The sequence below is a fragment of the Schistocerca piceifrons genome, chromosome 7 (assembly GCF_021461385.2).
Source record: "Schistocerca piceifrons isolate TAMUIC-IGC-003096 chromosome 7, iqSchPice1.1, whole genome shotgun sequence".
In the NCBI taxonomy this organism is placed as follows: domain Eukaryota; kingdom Metazoa; phylum Arthropoda; class Insecta; order Orthoptera; family Acrididae; genus Schistocerca; species Schistocerca piceifrons.
The window spans coordinates 270,369,022-270,386,057 of NC_060144.1; the positions used below are offsets into that span (position 1 = coordinate 270,369,022).

The following is a 17,036-nucleotide window of genomic DNA, read 5'->3' on the forward strand; positions in this document are numbered from 1 at the left end:
CGTTTCCTGTACAACTTCCTTAACACTGAGTTTTGTTTTTTCCGGTTTAACATGAATTCGCGTGTGCTATGGTATTAACAAAAGCAGATTATCCGACACATTCATACAGTTTCAACAAACGTTATCACCATCATTTATCCAAAATTAAATTATCTACAACTTCTGTTGAAAACTGGAATTTAAAAAAAAAATTTGGCCAAGTAGTTAATAAATTAAAAATTTTACGAAATTACTTCTTTGCTTCTCTGGATGTTCTGGAAAACTACTGCAGATACACGTCTGGGACGTTTTGTTAGATTCACCAGATCAATGACAACAAAATAAGTGGAAATCGTGCTTTATTTTAAACTCGTACAGCTTTGCGATGACTTCATGTTAGCGAAGTTGCTAAACTTCAGGCAAAATTTGCGGACATATGTTTACCTGAACTTTTCTCAAGTTTTACTTGTAGAATAACGTATTAAAATATTTGCGTATCTTCGTGAATCACCCTGTATACGCACGAACAAATTACCCTCTGTAAGAACATGCTGTATGATAAAATAGGTTACTTTAATACTGGATGTGACCGAAGAAGGAGAGGTTACTTTAACTCATAACGATGTTTAAAAGTTATCAAAAAGCTTATGCGCCTCGTACATGTATAGAGCAAACGGAATTTGCAATTAGACACACTTTTGCAGTACCTCCAAGTGAAATATGCGTCATGAAGAGATTTATTAACTTCTGATAGTATAGGTACACAGAAGTATGCGAACGTTGCTAGAAATTTTGGTCTTAACTTCAATCCACTTCCAGTGAAAATAACTTAAGGACTGAGTGACAGAAATGATCATTTTAATGCCCTCAAAAATACTCATATTTTAACGTTTGTCGACGAGGTGTAAAATGGCACATTATTAACCTTTTGTTTCTGGGCAGATGCATGAGAAATGCAGATTTATTTAGACTCTGAAGCTCGACAGTGTTCACTTAATTTGATTTCAAAGGTTTTGCCAGTTTATATATTATAGTACGAAGGATAACTTCTACGTTTCAATTTGCAAATCCTGAACCTTCGCAAGGAGTCCATCTAGAGAAGAAAAGAGGCTAACTGCTCTTCACTGCAACCTGTACGATGCTCAAATGCTTCAAATGGCTCTGAGCACTATGGGACTTAACATCTGAGGTCATCAGTCCCCTAGAACTTAGAACTACTTAAACATAACTAACCTAATGTCATCACAAACATCCACGCCCGAGGCAGGATTCGAACCTGCGACCTTAGCGATCGCACGGTTCCAGACTGTAGCGCCTAGAACCGCTCAGCCACTCCGGCCGGCTGAATGATGTTCATGAAATACATATTGTGCATGCTAATATGACGGCAAACTAAGTTAGAGACATTTCGTAAGATCGCTGCAAATATCACGTTGTGGAAGTGCCGTAATTGTGGTTTTAGTTGATTTTTATTACTTCGTTGAGCATGGTTGTCGAATCTGAACGAATGACACAACTGTAGTTCTTAGGCCGCCGCACGACAGTATCCATACTAGCTTCTACGTGCAACAATGGCTCGATTGAAGCAATACAGCGACCTTACTGTTTGGCTCAGACGACAGGACGAAAATACAACACGACCTTACAGTTGGCGACCGTGATAGAACGAAAATACTACGAAAGCTTACAGTTGGCGGCCGTCGGCCGGACTTCGAAATCAGCAATGCGACAGTTGCCACTTGCGTCCGCTGGCGGTAACAGCGCGGTAAATCTTCTGATACGGCTGACGCAACCACATAAAGAAACGGTTAATCTGTAGCGGAACGCTGCACCGCCTCGTTACCAGTGATGCTACATAGTTGTTCCTTTGATCTAGAGTTCAGATACATTGAATAGTGACTGTGTGGAATGAGAAATACTTTTCTTGGCTCTGTAGAGAAACAGTGAAAATATTTGGTGATTAGTGACCAGCGCCGAAATTCTTGACGATTCCATAGGTGCAGTAACCGTTGATAATCGTTGACGAAGTGGAAGGATCCAATTGTCTAGTGGAAACAAATAAGGTAAGAAGAAATAGTGATTTCTTTCAAAAAACTTCGTTCACAATCAACTGAGATATCACGAACAAGACCAGACAGGAACTTTCAGAAAATATCACTCTCTTCAATAGTTATAAGCTGATTGTGAAACGTAACAGTTTGATTAACTACAAAACTAATACCTAGCAATTAAGATTTAATGAAGTGTTTAAAAGAATAGAAGTGTAGTCCTAAGGGTCGCTCCACGTATGACTCTGACCCAAAAGTAACTTCTTCTGCCCTTCATTAAAAATTATAATTCTCTAAACGTAGTCGAAATCCGTTTGCCAACATAAATCGTACAATGCTTCCGTTTATCTGATAACAGCAATACTAGGAAGATAATGACAGATGGGAATAATTCATGGCTACATTCAGCAGATAGTGGCGACATATATTTCTTTTGAAGTTTGGTATAATACGTCACAGAGCTTTGCGGGAGCAAACATAATCGTCGGGCTACAAAATGAGAAACAGTTGTAAAATAACGACTGCCTGAAAAAAAAGAATCTGTGTGGCTGTAGCAAATAATTCCATTAGTATACTGTTTTCCGATGTAGTAGTGGTTACATAAAACAACCTGAACATTAAATATGCCCGTGTCGTTCACAGCACTCTGCCGTTTATAAATGAGAAGACATTATCATGAAACAACATATCATCTAATATAAACTCGTGCTCCTCGATGACCGGTGTCACTCTCCTTAAAATACTTCTGGGTGCATTGCTGCACCTTCTAATAAAATGCTTAAAATACTAAAAAACTAAAATAAACCGATGTTTGGGACGAGTAGGAGCAGTGTTCCTCAGGGCAAAGAGGAAGGCCGCTGTAGCTCGGACGAAACTTCGGTTTATTCCAGTTTTTCAGTATAAGATGAAGCGGCGGTATACCCAGAATGGTTTTAATAAGAACATTACCTAAAGTATCTGAATTGTTATTTCACATTTATTTACGGTTGTCTCGAGGTAATTAATAGTTTTGCTTCATTGCATGATAAATATATTTAATATTCACTGTTACTGTGTAATGACATTTGTGAAATATTCATTTATCATAAAGATTGTCAAAAACAAAAACGTGCATAGTTTATAGTCAAAACGCAGCGTAAGACCAACATTAAATATTCACTGAATCTTGGAGGCGATTACTATTTTGCATGCCCTACTTAAGGAAACTGACTGATTAGAAATGTAGACTGTTCATAGCAATTTAACCTCTCGTGTTTTCTTTCAGAAATAATTTCGTTAACTCATATGTTCTTCGATAGTTCTCCCACATTACTCTGGATATTGTCTATACATTATGACAATAGTTTTATTGCTGAATAATTGGTAGAATGTATGCGCTTTGCTTTAGATAACACCAGTTATCACAAACGCAAGTTGTGATGAATATAAACAACAAGCTGGATAAAGTCAGATTAAACCTTTCTTTCTTTACTAACAGTTAATTTTGATGAAAATGGCTATTTTTGCATAAAAAATTTGAATTGATGGAACGATAGCGAAGCATAAGGGCCCAAACACATGAAACCCTAAAAACTCTGGGTGTCGTTTCTCATAAGGCAAAATACAAAAGTAAAAATCGAAGCAATAGAAGAACAAGCAGAGTTATAGGTAGCGAGCAGAAAAATTCTGAAACCAAGAACTAGCTATAGAGGTGAAAGGTGGCCTCCAGAAACAATGTTTTGAAGAAACTCGTAAACAGCAAACTGGGAGCGAAACCTACTATCCTGAGAACCACCGCCCAAGCACTATGCTTCTCTAGAGCTAAATACGACGCACGCCTGTCCGGTGTGGACCAGTTCAACCCACCCGAAGAGGGTCGACATAAGCCTTAATAAAACATTTCGAATCATAACAGGGTGTGTGAAATCCACGCCCTACCAAAACCTAACAGAGCTGCTGGTCTTGCGAGTCCCGGCTCCCATCCACTCTTTGGTACTAAGTGAGAGGTTGGACGATTGAGATTCCGTAAAAGTTTGTTAGACACGGTCAATAAAGAACCGCCACCTGATTGTCCACCAACACAGGTAGTGCCTGGTGAGTCCACAACAAACTTGAAAGACATGGAGGACGCTGAACAGCTTGAGAATAAGGGTGGGGCCCAATGAAAACAAATATAATCAGATGGGGGCATGGTAACGTGGATGATGGCAAGTGCGATTGCGGTGATGTGCAAAACGTGGAACACCTCCTGGCCTGTCCAAAATGTCCCTACAGAGGCAACATCGACGATTTGTGGCCGGACAAGGAAGAAGCTCTGGGCGTGGCCCAGCACTGGACTGAAGGACTGTGACTGGTTTCCGAACACCCAAAAGTAAAATAAAAGTCATGGTGCAAAGCTGTACAATCGTTCTGCGTCACCAAATAACAAAAATGGATAGGAAGCGAATATGGTACACTGTCTCGAAAAATTTGTGGTGTGTTGTTATTTACATACACGGCAGTTTAAAGGCTTGAGGGGTATTGACCCGGCAACGTTTTTGTTTTCTTTTAATATTTAAAAGCGCTCTTCCCTCATATTATAATACGCGTAACGCAACTGAATTCACATAATTTGAATGACAGTGTTAATGTACATGGGTGAGTATCTTTGCAGAAAAATACCTAAATTAATTTGAATTAGAAGCGTATTTTCTGTTAACGATGTACTGCTGGATAAGGTAGAAGCCATTGACAACAATAACAGTGACAAAAAAAAATTGGAATGCAAGGAAAGATACACCAAATCAGGAAGGATAGTAACTGTCGTGGTCCTCAATCCGCGGACAGGTTTACAGCAGCTCTTTACACTAGTCTAACCTGTACAAGTCTCTCCATTTATCAGTCACTACTGCAGCCTTCAACCGTTTGAAACTGCATAATCTATTCGTACCTAGGTCTTCAGCTATAATCTCTTCCTCTTCTCCCCCTCCCCCCCCCCCCCCCGCCCCCTTCCATCCATTCCAATTTCATTGATCTGATACCCTTAGGATGTATGCTGTCAACAAATATCTTTAGTCAAGTTGTACCATAAATTTATTAATTTATTTTCTCCCCAATTCGGTACCGAACATCTTCGTTAGTTAATCGATCTACCCATCTAACCTTCAGCGTTCTTCTGTAGTTCAAATGGTTCAAATGGCTCTGAGCACTATGGGACTCAACTGCTGAGGTCATCAGTCCCCTAGAACTTAGAACTACTTAAACCTAACTAACCTAAGGACATCACACACATCCATGCCCGAGGCAGGATTCGAACCTGCGACCGCAGCGGTCGCACCGTTCCAGACGGTAGCGCCTAGAACCGCTCGGCCACTCCGTCCGGTTCTTCTGTAGTGCCACATTACAGATGCTGCTGTTGTCTCCTTGTTTGAAGTGCTTATCATTCACATTTTCACTTCCGTACAAGACCACACTCCAGACACATACCTTCAGAAAAGACTACCTATCACGTCACGTAAATTTTTAACGGGTGTTAACAAATTACTCTTTTCCACAAACGCTTTTCTAGCTGTTATTAACATTGTGACAAAATATATAGTACAGGGTTGGTTAGAGGAGACAAGGAAGAAATTCCATAACACCAAAGCTATTCTAAGCAACACTAGAGGAAATCTTTACATCCTTAAACTGGAAAATAGAGGAAGAAAAAAGTGTGCATGGAACATGCTTAATCCGCCTTCGTTTCGTTGGCGACTTGTCCTGTTTCACTCTCTAGAGCAGAAAAACATCAGAGTGAAATGAATGAATCGAATGGAGTAAGTTTATAAGTACCACTGAAAATTGATTAAATTAAGAGTAAAATAATGTTTAAAAGGCATTCAAACAAATGGACATTCAGCGAGGAATGGAAGATAATTGTTACGAACTGATCGGTAAAACAGGAATACAAACCAGTGGAAGATAATAGCCTGATGGGCGCAAATATGACTGCACAGAAAGTGAAATGGAATTGGGCAGAACAAGTAACCAGATGAATGTGTGATAAGATGGGCCTAGGAATTTCTGTGCTGGATTATAAGAGATAAGAAAAGTCCGCGAAAATGATCTTATGGAAAGTGGCTAGATAATATTAAAAAAACAGCAGTAGCAATATTTAATCACACAACAGAAATTTGGAAATTTGTGGTAAGGTCTTATGGGACCATATTGCTGAGGTCATCGGTCCCTAAGCTTACGCACTACTTAATCTAACTTAAACTAACTTACGCTAAAGGACAACATACACAACCATGCCCGAGGGAGGACTCGAACATCTGACGGGGGGAGCCGCGCAGACCGTGACAAGACGCCCTAGACCGCGCGAACAGATTACGGTAATGCGTATAGTATAAACGATGCCTTTATCCATCAGTAGATGTTTAACTGTAAATGATCATGAGAATGATGATTATGGGGATTAAGGATGGCGATGACAAACATAGTCCCAAAAAAAATTCAAAATTTTGAGTTAACATGTCCTATAGCTCATATGAAGGTCACTTAATCATTTCTTGAAAATATCTGCGATGCCTATCGTATCCGTCATTCACTGCCGCAGCTGCTCTTACTGCAGACGGAAGCTGTGGTGTCCAAACGGAATGAAGTGTAGTGTTCGAAAATTCATTTTCCGTCACGATTCCAAGCAAATGCCTCCAATATTCGGAGGGAATTCTGTCACCTCTACGTTCACCTCGTAACACCTGGCAGATTCTTTGATCTAGCGGTTTAGTAAGCCGGCTTATTAAAAAAAAAAAAAAAAAAAAAAACCTCAATGTTGTATATTTCTGCCTTTCCCGCGGCCGTCTAATTATCTCTTCAACCAATATCACTGCCCTGGCATCCAGACTGTTTGCCGCTATCGTGAACTTTCCCCGGTCGTCAGTTAGCCGATTATGCATGAATGCCAGTTCTAACATGGAGAACCAAAGTTCCGGTTTATCGGCCATGCGTTGTCCCAGGGAATCTTCCATTCGTATCTGTGTTCCGGCCGCGGATTTTGTCCTGGTAATATCACTGTCCCGCTTCGCTGAATCCATTCCGTGGTGTCGATCGTCGTTCCATAATTCCCGAACCTGACCGCGCAGCGTACCCTGCCGGTGTACTGATCGTGCTGTAGAGCTTCTGCCGTTTGGCGTATGTTGTAGTGTACAGACGTGGACAAAACGAGCGACACCCCTCGCCTTTTCGTTATGCTGACCCGCACTGCTTTAAAGTCTGCTAGACAGCATAACAGGCAAGGCGACGAAGTGCTACCAACATACTATGCCAGTTCGCTCAGCTGATGTGCTGAGATAGCTAGCACTGGAGAAACTCGCGCTTCGAAGACGCCACAGCATCGTCTGCCACTTCGTGGGAAACGAAATACCTCAAGTATAACCCAATGTGTTGTATTGGCATATCTATGATTATGACTTGGATCTAAAGTGTGGTTATGGATAGTACGTATGCTCAGATTGCGAATCTAACATCATGAATAAAGACAAGGGGAAATGAATTAGGCGTCCTTCCTCTTCTGTATCATCAAATACATTTTAATTATTCTTTCTTAAATGAACTGCGGAGAAAATCATTGCCCATAAGTGAATAACGTTTTAGTGACACCAGATGATATTAACAGCTTGCTGGTGCGGGTTAGCCGTGCGCTCAACGGCGTCATATCGCGGACCGCGCGGCTCCTTGCGCCGTCAGTTCGAATCTTTCCCCGGGCATGGATGTGTGTTAGATTAGGTAGGCTGAAGTAGTTCTAGATGTAGGGGACTGATGACCTAAGCAGTTTGGTGGCATAGTTCTTAGAGCCATTTTTTGACCTTTCGCATACATTTTCTTTACATAAACGGCCGTATCTTTAGATTGCGTTGACATAGCTCACTTTTTTACACCACAAAGGGACCGTATACCGCAGGAAGTGCGATACATTTCCGCTTATTATGTCCACCCGTACTAGAGGTAAACGGGTTTTAAGGGTTGGGTAGACAGATAGACGGTCAAGAAAGTGAGACTAGTAGGGTTCCATTTTTACCGATTTACGTGACGAAATCCTAACAACTAAAATAGCTACCACAGTTACTGAAGATGAGGGCCGCATAATAATTCCCCCTGCTCTTTATTCGAAATGTTCCAGTTGCAGTCGATACATCAGCATATTAATCGTAGCTACGCTTTCGATCCAAATCAAGTTTCCAGGAATGCAAATAAAATCCATTTGCCTATACACGTGGTAATTCAGATCCCGCTATTAATGCCACCGCGTTTTAGATGTGCGAGCATTCCCATTGCTAGCTACCTTAAGGAACACTGCGGCTAATGAACGTTTTCTGGCTGGGGCACGTCTAATGGAGAATTCGAAACACTGTAGAATACGTTTGGCAGCTACGTCGCCGTTTATTTCCAGGGGGGGGGGGGGGGGGTGCAGAATAATCCTACTAAATTTACTCGCTAATAACAGTTTTTTGTTATTTCGATAAACATCCCGAATGATTGTCACATAAGCGGTAACATAAAGGTAGACAACTCATGTTTTTGAGTCCAGAAAGCTCTATGCAACAGACTCTGAAGATCATTTTGCCATTTTCATTGCGAAATTGCCGGCTTATTCATGTGGAGTAATAATAGAGGGCTGTTTGCCTGGGTTGTCTGTTAGCGTAGTGGAAGGTGTTTGCTACTGCAAGGGAGGTCTATTTTGTTTTCGGTTCTAATGGAGGCTGATAGACTATCAGTAAAGGAATTTTAAGAAATTCTCGCGCCACCAATATGTTTTATTGCTACCTTTATTCTGTACCGGCGCCCTGTGGATGTCGATATGAAACTTTTGTAACTTTTTCCGCTTATGTCAATGACTGAATTGACTTAAGTGTGGCACTGAATGATTTTTAACTGAATTTCGTTATGAACCTTCACGCATTGCTAAATTTGCACACTTTCATGGTAGGTCAGCAACGGTAATCCAGTATGACTGGTCTGAACGTTGACACAGACCATGTCGCAGCCGAATGCGAATAATATTTTGCTAATTCGTAACAATCTGGGATACTTTGTCTTACTAAAACAATTCTGTTATCTCGATAAGCTGAAATTCATTTTTATTAGTACAGTTCATACTAATTAGCGTTTCTACATTCATTTATATCTTATATTTAGGTGTTGTGGTTAACACACTAATCAGCATTAATATAGTCTTACACATGATTGAAAACAGTCTGACACATTTCGGATAATTTTTCAATTTCACGCCTGTGCATAGTATGTTGCTAGCACTTGGTCGCCTTGCCTGTTATGCTGTGTAGCAGACTTTAAAGCTGTGCGGATCAGCATAACGAAAAGGCGAGGGGTCTCGCTCGTTTTGCCCACGACTGTACCTTCGTTGTCCTTGTCCTCTGCCTCTTGCCGTACGTGTTCTTTTGACTTTGGGGTTACCACTTTGTAGCCACTACGTAACTCCATTCTATTAATGATAGACTCGTTCGTATTCGTAATGTTCAATTTTATTGTGAAGCAATGAGCCAGACATTAACATAGAACATCTAAGACAAAAACAAACACAAAGCAAAGAGTAAATGATTACGTGCACACTAGAGTCTTTGCCGCTGCCCCTGTACTGTGCTCACGCAACTGTTCGTCTGCGTGCTCCCACACTTTGTACACTACGAGTACATACTAATAAAATATTCGCACTACGTTATACTTCAGTTCTAATTCGCGATCCTTTTAAAATTATTACTACGAGCTCTAATGTCGAATGCCTTCAGTATTGCTACCACAATATATTAAATACTGGCTGACAACCCAGTGTTGCCCAGGCATTCATTTAACTAATTTTCTATTATAAACGAAACCTTACACGTCCTGCTGCAGTAGCTCGGTGTGAGACGATCTCAGACTGCTTCTGAACGCTGGGCGTGACAGCTTCCCGTGACTACAACGCAATTTTGTAGATGTCTCTATGGCAACGCCTCTTCATAGCTCTATAGAACGTTATTTTTTTCAGGTACAGCCGTTTGCGCTTCGCGGTTGACAGCTGCCAGGTGCCAGGGACTTCCTTAATATGTCACGACTCTAGGAGTGTCTTAGTAGCAAATAATAAACGTATTAAAACTTCAGGTATGATGCGGCATGTTTCCACGCATGTCAGCGTTTGTGACGTCACATGTCCCTATCTTTGTGTCATACGGTGACCTAATGTTGTAGGTACATTCAGTGGCATATGTGGATACAGTCTGCAAAATATGTTGCGAATAGAGTTAGTAGTAAAGAATTAATAAATTTCAACGTCATGCACAAGGCGGTAGTTTTTCATGCATCTCAGTGTTTATGACGTCATATCGCTTGTACGATGTGTGGTACCATTGTATCATTTTGTAAATGCGTTCAGCACCATATGTGGATAATGTCTGCGAAATTTATTGCGAATAGAGTTTGTAGCACAGACGTAATAAATGTAAACGTCATGAATGATGCGACCGTTTTTCACGCATCTAATCGTTTATGATCTCATAAATCCTGAATTATGATTGATAGGTGGCTCTTACCACCACAGCGTTTGGTGTCTGACAGAAAGGGATATGTGTAGAAAGTTTGGTTGAAATCGGTCCAGTAATTTAGGAGGAGATGTGAAATACACACACACATTTACGTACATACATTAATTTTTGTAATATGTATTGTCATGGTTCACGCTTCTGTATCTGCACAGTTAGTGTACTAATGTGTGCAAACTTAACTTACCACCTAGCGCGCAAATGGACAAAACATCTGAACTGTTTTCTCAAGCCCAGGGTGTCAAACAGACATTCTACATAAATATGAATGTGGCCCTGTAAGGCAGCTAATATCAGGTGCAGATCGTAGCAAAAATCATTATAAATGCTGCTGACACTTAACTAGAACGCATGAATTAATAAAAATGAAAGTTTGGGTTCTATCCTAGAAAGACAAAACAGCTATTCCTTTTTTATTCTACACATAATTTATCAACTGTGCTTTCGGGAGTCAATTGATACACAACAATCATGTTCAGTTACTTTTGACATTCAATAACAAAATATTTAACTCTTGGACATATTGAACTGATGAAAATTAAAATCGTTATCTCTACATTTGAATAAATTCTTAGCAAAGAAAAATGATTAAAAATCTTCATCAGCTCATTTAAATCTACATTGTCATAGCTGGTTTATGGACTAAGTTGGTGGAGAATAAATTTACTTTTTGAACCAATGAAAAAACTCTCATGTACTAAATGTGTGGGTAGGTTATTATCCAACCTTTTGACATTCAATGTGTAAGTAGGCTGTTTAAGTTTTTATATTGGTAACGCCACGTAGCGCTCTGTATGTGCTGTGTGCAGTCTGTGGCTGGTTTGCATTGTTGTTGGAATATCTGCCATTGTAGTGTTGGGCAGCTGGATGTTAACAGCGCGTAGCGTTGCGCAGTTGGAGGTGAGCCGCCAGCAGTGGTGGATGTGGGGAGAGAGATGGCGGAGTTTTGAAATTTGTAAGACTGGATGTCATGAACTGCTATATATATTATGACTATTAAGGTAAATACATTGTTTGTTCTCTATTAAAATCTTTCATTTGCTATTTATGCCTATCAGTAGTTAGTGCCTTCGGTAGTTTGAATCTTTTATTTTGCTGGCAGTAGTGGCTCTCGCTGTATTGCTGTAGCTTGAGTAACGAAGATATTTGTGAGGTAAGTGAATTGTGAAAGGTATAGGTTAATGTTAGTCAGGGCCATTCTTTTGTAGGGATTTTTGAAAGTCAGATTGCTTTGCGCTAAAAATATTGTGTGTCAGTTTAAGCACAGTCATGTATAATTGTTCAAAGGGGACGTTCCATATGTCGACCCTTAGCCGAGGATACCTCACTGGAATCTTCTGATTTTTTCTTGTAGTTTGTGTAATTAGTGTAGCTTTAGTTTATTGCTAGCGCGTAATTGTAGAGAGAATCTCCTTTGTAGTTGCAGTCTTTCATTGTTGTACAGTAAAACAGTTGTGGCATGCATGTAAATTTGCACCAAGTATTTCGCAGCTGCGCTTGCAATTAACTAGATATTTTTTTCAGTGCTATGTTAATGTGTTCTCTTATTTTTGCTCTTCAAATTGTACTTTTCTGTGTTATCGTGTGAAATATTGTGACAATAATGGTGTGTGAAAAACGTAACACTAGCCTCCAAAGTAAACCGAGAAATAATAGTGACGACGAGCGTACCTTATCAGCACCACTGTGTAATGAATTAACAGACATTCAAAGTAGTAATTTGGTAACTGTGCATAGGGGAATGGAGCGGGCGGCAAAGAATGGTGTAGACAGTGAAACAATTAGTGAACAGGGAAGCATTATCGATCGATCGGTCGGCAACAGCTCGCCTCAGGATTCCGAAATGACAGGACACAATATTGAAAATACTGTAGACTCAGGTTTTGGGTTCTCACCGTTTTCTTAAATGAGTCAAGACACATTTTCCGCTTGTCAAAATGTGAATGTTGTCGGTGCAAATTCACTGCCGAAAAGCACTGAAGAACATGTTTCAGACACCAGTGCATTGTTATTACAGATAATGCAACAAATGGGACAAAGGCTACAAAAGTTAGACCCAATGGAACAAAATCTTCAAAAGTTAGACACAACGCTTGAACGAAATCAGAAACAAATGGGACAAAATCTTCAAAAGTTAGACGCAATGGAACAAAATCTTCACACCACGCTTGAACAAACACGTGAAGATTTAACTACTGAGTTACATAAAATCGAATCGAAATGTCAAAAAGTTTGTAATGACGTAAAAACACAAATTTGTGAGCATTTCCAACCTATTTTTTCGCGTCATGAAAATGCATTACAGAATCACGAAGCAGCCATAAAGGAACTGCAAACTATTGTTCATGAAAATCACGACATCTTGCAAGCTAAAACTGACTCAGCTGCATCTACCGATTCGGTTATGCAGCTTGCAAAAACTCAGGAAAACTTAAAGGACACAGTAGATACTCTGAAACTTGGTTCAGAAAAACACACTGAGGAAATAAGTAGACTATGGGAGAAAGTAGCCGAACTTTCGGATCAGTTCACTAACTTATCTACAAAGGTAGATGATGATCTGAATGACACAAGACCTGTAGCCATGACTGACACAGAAGAGTATGAACAAATTAAGAAATTCAAACAAAATCAGAATCAAATTAATACGCAACACAAAAGAGAAATCTGGGAAGTACAAGATCAGTTGGCACAAGTAATACATAAATTACATATTTCGGAGGACACTCGCGCTCCAACACGGGAAGAGGGACTTAGAAATACGGAACAACCACAAAATAATAACACAGCGCATTTCGGAAATTATGAAAGAAATTGGCAAGGTGCACCGAATTTTGAAATGGAACCTCCGAAACGACGTAACAATGACCGATATGCGACTCACCGACATGATGATTTTGACTATAAGTTGTTCATTACTACACGTAAATTTAAAACATTTAAGAATTCTGGCAACGACATTCATCCACAAGCGTGGCTCCATCAATTCTCTCATTGTTTTCCTCCCAACTGGTCATTAGAGCACAGATTAGAATTTATGTGTGGCTATTTAGAGAATGAACCAGCTGTAAGAATGCGTTTGGTCATTCACGATTGTCACAGTGAAGGAGAATTTTACCATGCCTTCCTCTCAGCATATTGGTCTCAAGCTACACAAGACCGAGTAAAACATGGCATCATAATGATGAAACATTTCGAACAATCTGTTAACATCCAGCTGCCCAACACTACAATGGCAGTCTTTTGAAGACATGTTGCACATGAATCAGTACCTGTCAAACCCATACAGCCCCTCAGAACTCATCCGTATTTGCTTAATCAAATTACCTGAACATTTACGACATATTATTTTGGCAGGACGTTGCAAAGACGACATTGAAGCTTTTCAGGGACTCTTACTAGAATTAGAAATTGACACTGACAATCGCGGGACGCGAAAACAGGAGCATAACAATTACAGGTCACATCCATCACAATTCAGCGATGAAAGAAATAATAACTGGACACGACAAGGCTATTCTCACAACACAAATCGTGACCAAAACAGACACCACCCGTATGACAACCGATGGCAGAGTAGTAATAATTACAGGGAAATATCACCTCTCTGCGGTAGTGACTATCACAGAGACAATCAGAGAAACAGACAATATGGGAACCAAAATAATTATTATCAAGGGAGACAGAATAACTTCAGTCGCAACGGTCCACCACGCAGTTACGATTCTGGGAGACATTCTCCACCACATGACCGACAAACAAGAAACTATGTAAATTACCGACAAAACGACAGACCAGAATTCCATCAGAACTGGCGAGCTTCAAACAGGGCAGGGCCTTCTCGTCAAGGTGAATTTGTAGAAGTTAGGTCTCCTAATCCCAATAACGACGCGCGCCAACAAAGAGACAGACAATGACTCGCACCGCATGCAGCCACGTGCGCCCGCTGGCTCCGAGAAAGATAACATAGACGCTAACCTTGAGAAAAATTTTAGCATTCATTACCGACTTACACAACATGATAATTGCTTTGAAGTTGAAACTCTGCGCACTAGGATGGGTAAAAGGATTGCACGACATTTCACATGTAAAACCGTTTATTGAGAGATAATCTGCCTTTTAACTTAGTCTTTGCCATTAAATCTTTCACTTCACGTTACTAGTATGCTTTCTCAGACTTAGAATCTGTTAACATGCAACAATGTTTGAAGTTAAATATCCAGTAAAGAACCAAGAGAACTTATTTAAACAGAAATTACGAATGCATTGTTATAGTGAACAGACGTCACAGTGTTATTGCGTGTGTACATTCTTGCTTGTTAGTTGCACGATTACGTAACGACTATAAAGCTTACTTACTTAGAACATATACTGGTACTGCTAATGAGATTTTAATGCAACATTTTGGTTTACTTAAAAATACGTTCTGGATTTAAAGTACTTTCTGTGAGATACCAGATGACACAGTGATTATTTTATGTGACAGCTACACGATTTTATCACGACGCTACTAATGAGTGACAATTTACAATGTTGCTTTTGCGGTGTTTCTGTTTTATATCTGCACAGTTTTTCTGAATTATTCTGGAAAGTAAAACATGTTTTAGTAGTAAATTTTGTGGTATAGCTACAAGGAGACAGCCTTTTCTGTAGCACAACAATACGTTACATTATAGTACTTTCTTCATCACGGCAATAAACGTAATAACTACGATATCTATACGCAAAGCATCTCACTTTTGTTTATGATGAGGTGAGTACATTAACTTCAGCAGAACTTTGCTTACAGAGGACGATAAGTACGACACTTCAACAGAATTATCTTACAGCAAGACGCACATTTAGCGCTACAGGACACGCATTTCAGTGATTAATTTTGTACTTAAAACATTTATTTTTAAAGATTTTTCAATTAAAAAGAAAGTTTTCCGTGATACATTTCATTCCATTGCTGTAATCTGTAACACCTGAGGGTATAATTACATTAATCCTCAGGGGGATACACGCTTACTTTGTGTACCATGTGTTTGGCAAGCACAAGGAGCCCTAGCTGATATGGTATTTGCTTATACAACTTCACACGTCGGTACCATATTTCTCTAACACATGAATTACACAGCTATCTGATCATTTAACTGAGAGACAAACTTTTTTTTACTACATCAGTGACAGATGTTTACGCAGTTACACAGTTGCATAACTTCACACTTATGAAATTGTATTTTGTCTGTACTTTGTGAACTGTTCATATTTTTTTCAGACCCATTGTGATATTATGAGAGCTTTGAATGATATATTTGGTATGGGATCACAATTTTTAAAGTACGTTTGAGGCAGATGACACTTTTGACATGAGCAGAGAATTTTTTTTAGGTTTTGAAATTATTGGAGGAAGCTACGACGATTTTGAGAGTTGACTGAGGTGTTATGATGTTATTATTACGATGATTATGTGTATTATGCTGTTGCGGTATGTTTATGATCAATAAGCTGATGCTATATGAATTATTTGATTATGCTATGTATCTGTTATGATGAAATATTGAAGAAGTGTCGACGAATAAGGATAGGAATAATGAGTAGTGGTTAGGGAGTCAGACTTGTGAAAAAGTATGTTGGAAACCAAGAATCGTACATTAAGAATTATGAAATGTGTAAATGTGTGAATGTATTACAATGCCAACGAAAATATTTTTGGACACTGTTATATTTATAGGATTTTGTTTCTACATATTTGCAACGCAAATTCTGGAGCTGTGAAATTTTTATATGAGACTGTCACTGCTGTCGTAAATATTTCGGTAAGAAAGTTAAGTGACCTTCACGTAATGCGTCGTGAGCGCCTAGCTGTGCCACCTGCCTGAAGAAAAAGCCATTAGGTGGAGAAATAAAAAAGAGACCATTAGCCTCGCTATTGACATTCCTTTCTAGAAAGCATCGCAAAAACGACCCGCTCGAACTTGAAAACATATGATTACACTGTGGAGTTCGTAATTTAAGATATTTACTAAAATGCCTCATGAAATGATGAGAAACATTTCACATCCATTGTCTTGCTAGTTGAAAGATTGTTTACTGCATTATGAAATGCCATATGGCTAGTGAATGACGTTTCACACCTTGCCTTGCCTATTTTGTTTAATATCTAGTTCCTAGCTGCACTGCAGCATTGGTTAAAATAAAATTTTATAGATGTACTAATATAAATATTTTATGCCTACATATCCAGTAAAAAATAACTTTATGATGGATGTAGTCCAAAAAAAATGAGGAAGCACAAAAAGACATTTCCACTTCACAGGAATTGCATACATAATTTTTGTCAGTGACTTGGTAACTTGTCTGCTAGAGCAAGTTACAGTGATGCATCACTCCAGTGTTAAGATGTGACATAGGTATTAGACATGGCCATCTTTACTATAATATTTTTTCTGCTTGAGCTTTTTCGTGATTAGATATAAGTTATTGTATTTGCTGC

At 39.4% G+C, this 17,036-nt stretch overlaps 1 protein-coding gene across 1 annotated transcript in view; it reads left to right on the forward strand.

Annotated features, from left to right (window-relative positions):
- The first annotated feature begins 1,710 nt into the window (after nucleotides 1-1,710).
- Nucleotides 1,711-17,036, forward strand: part of LOC124804826 (nose resistant to fluoxetine protein 6-like) — a 364,094-nt gene continuing 348,768 nt past the window's right edge. The window contains exon 1 of the mRNA XM_047265170.1: nucleotides 1,711-2,042. The gene's annotated coding sequence lies outside the window, so the exon portion shown is untranslated. The remainder of the gene's footprint in view (nucleotides 2,043-17,036) is intronic.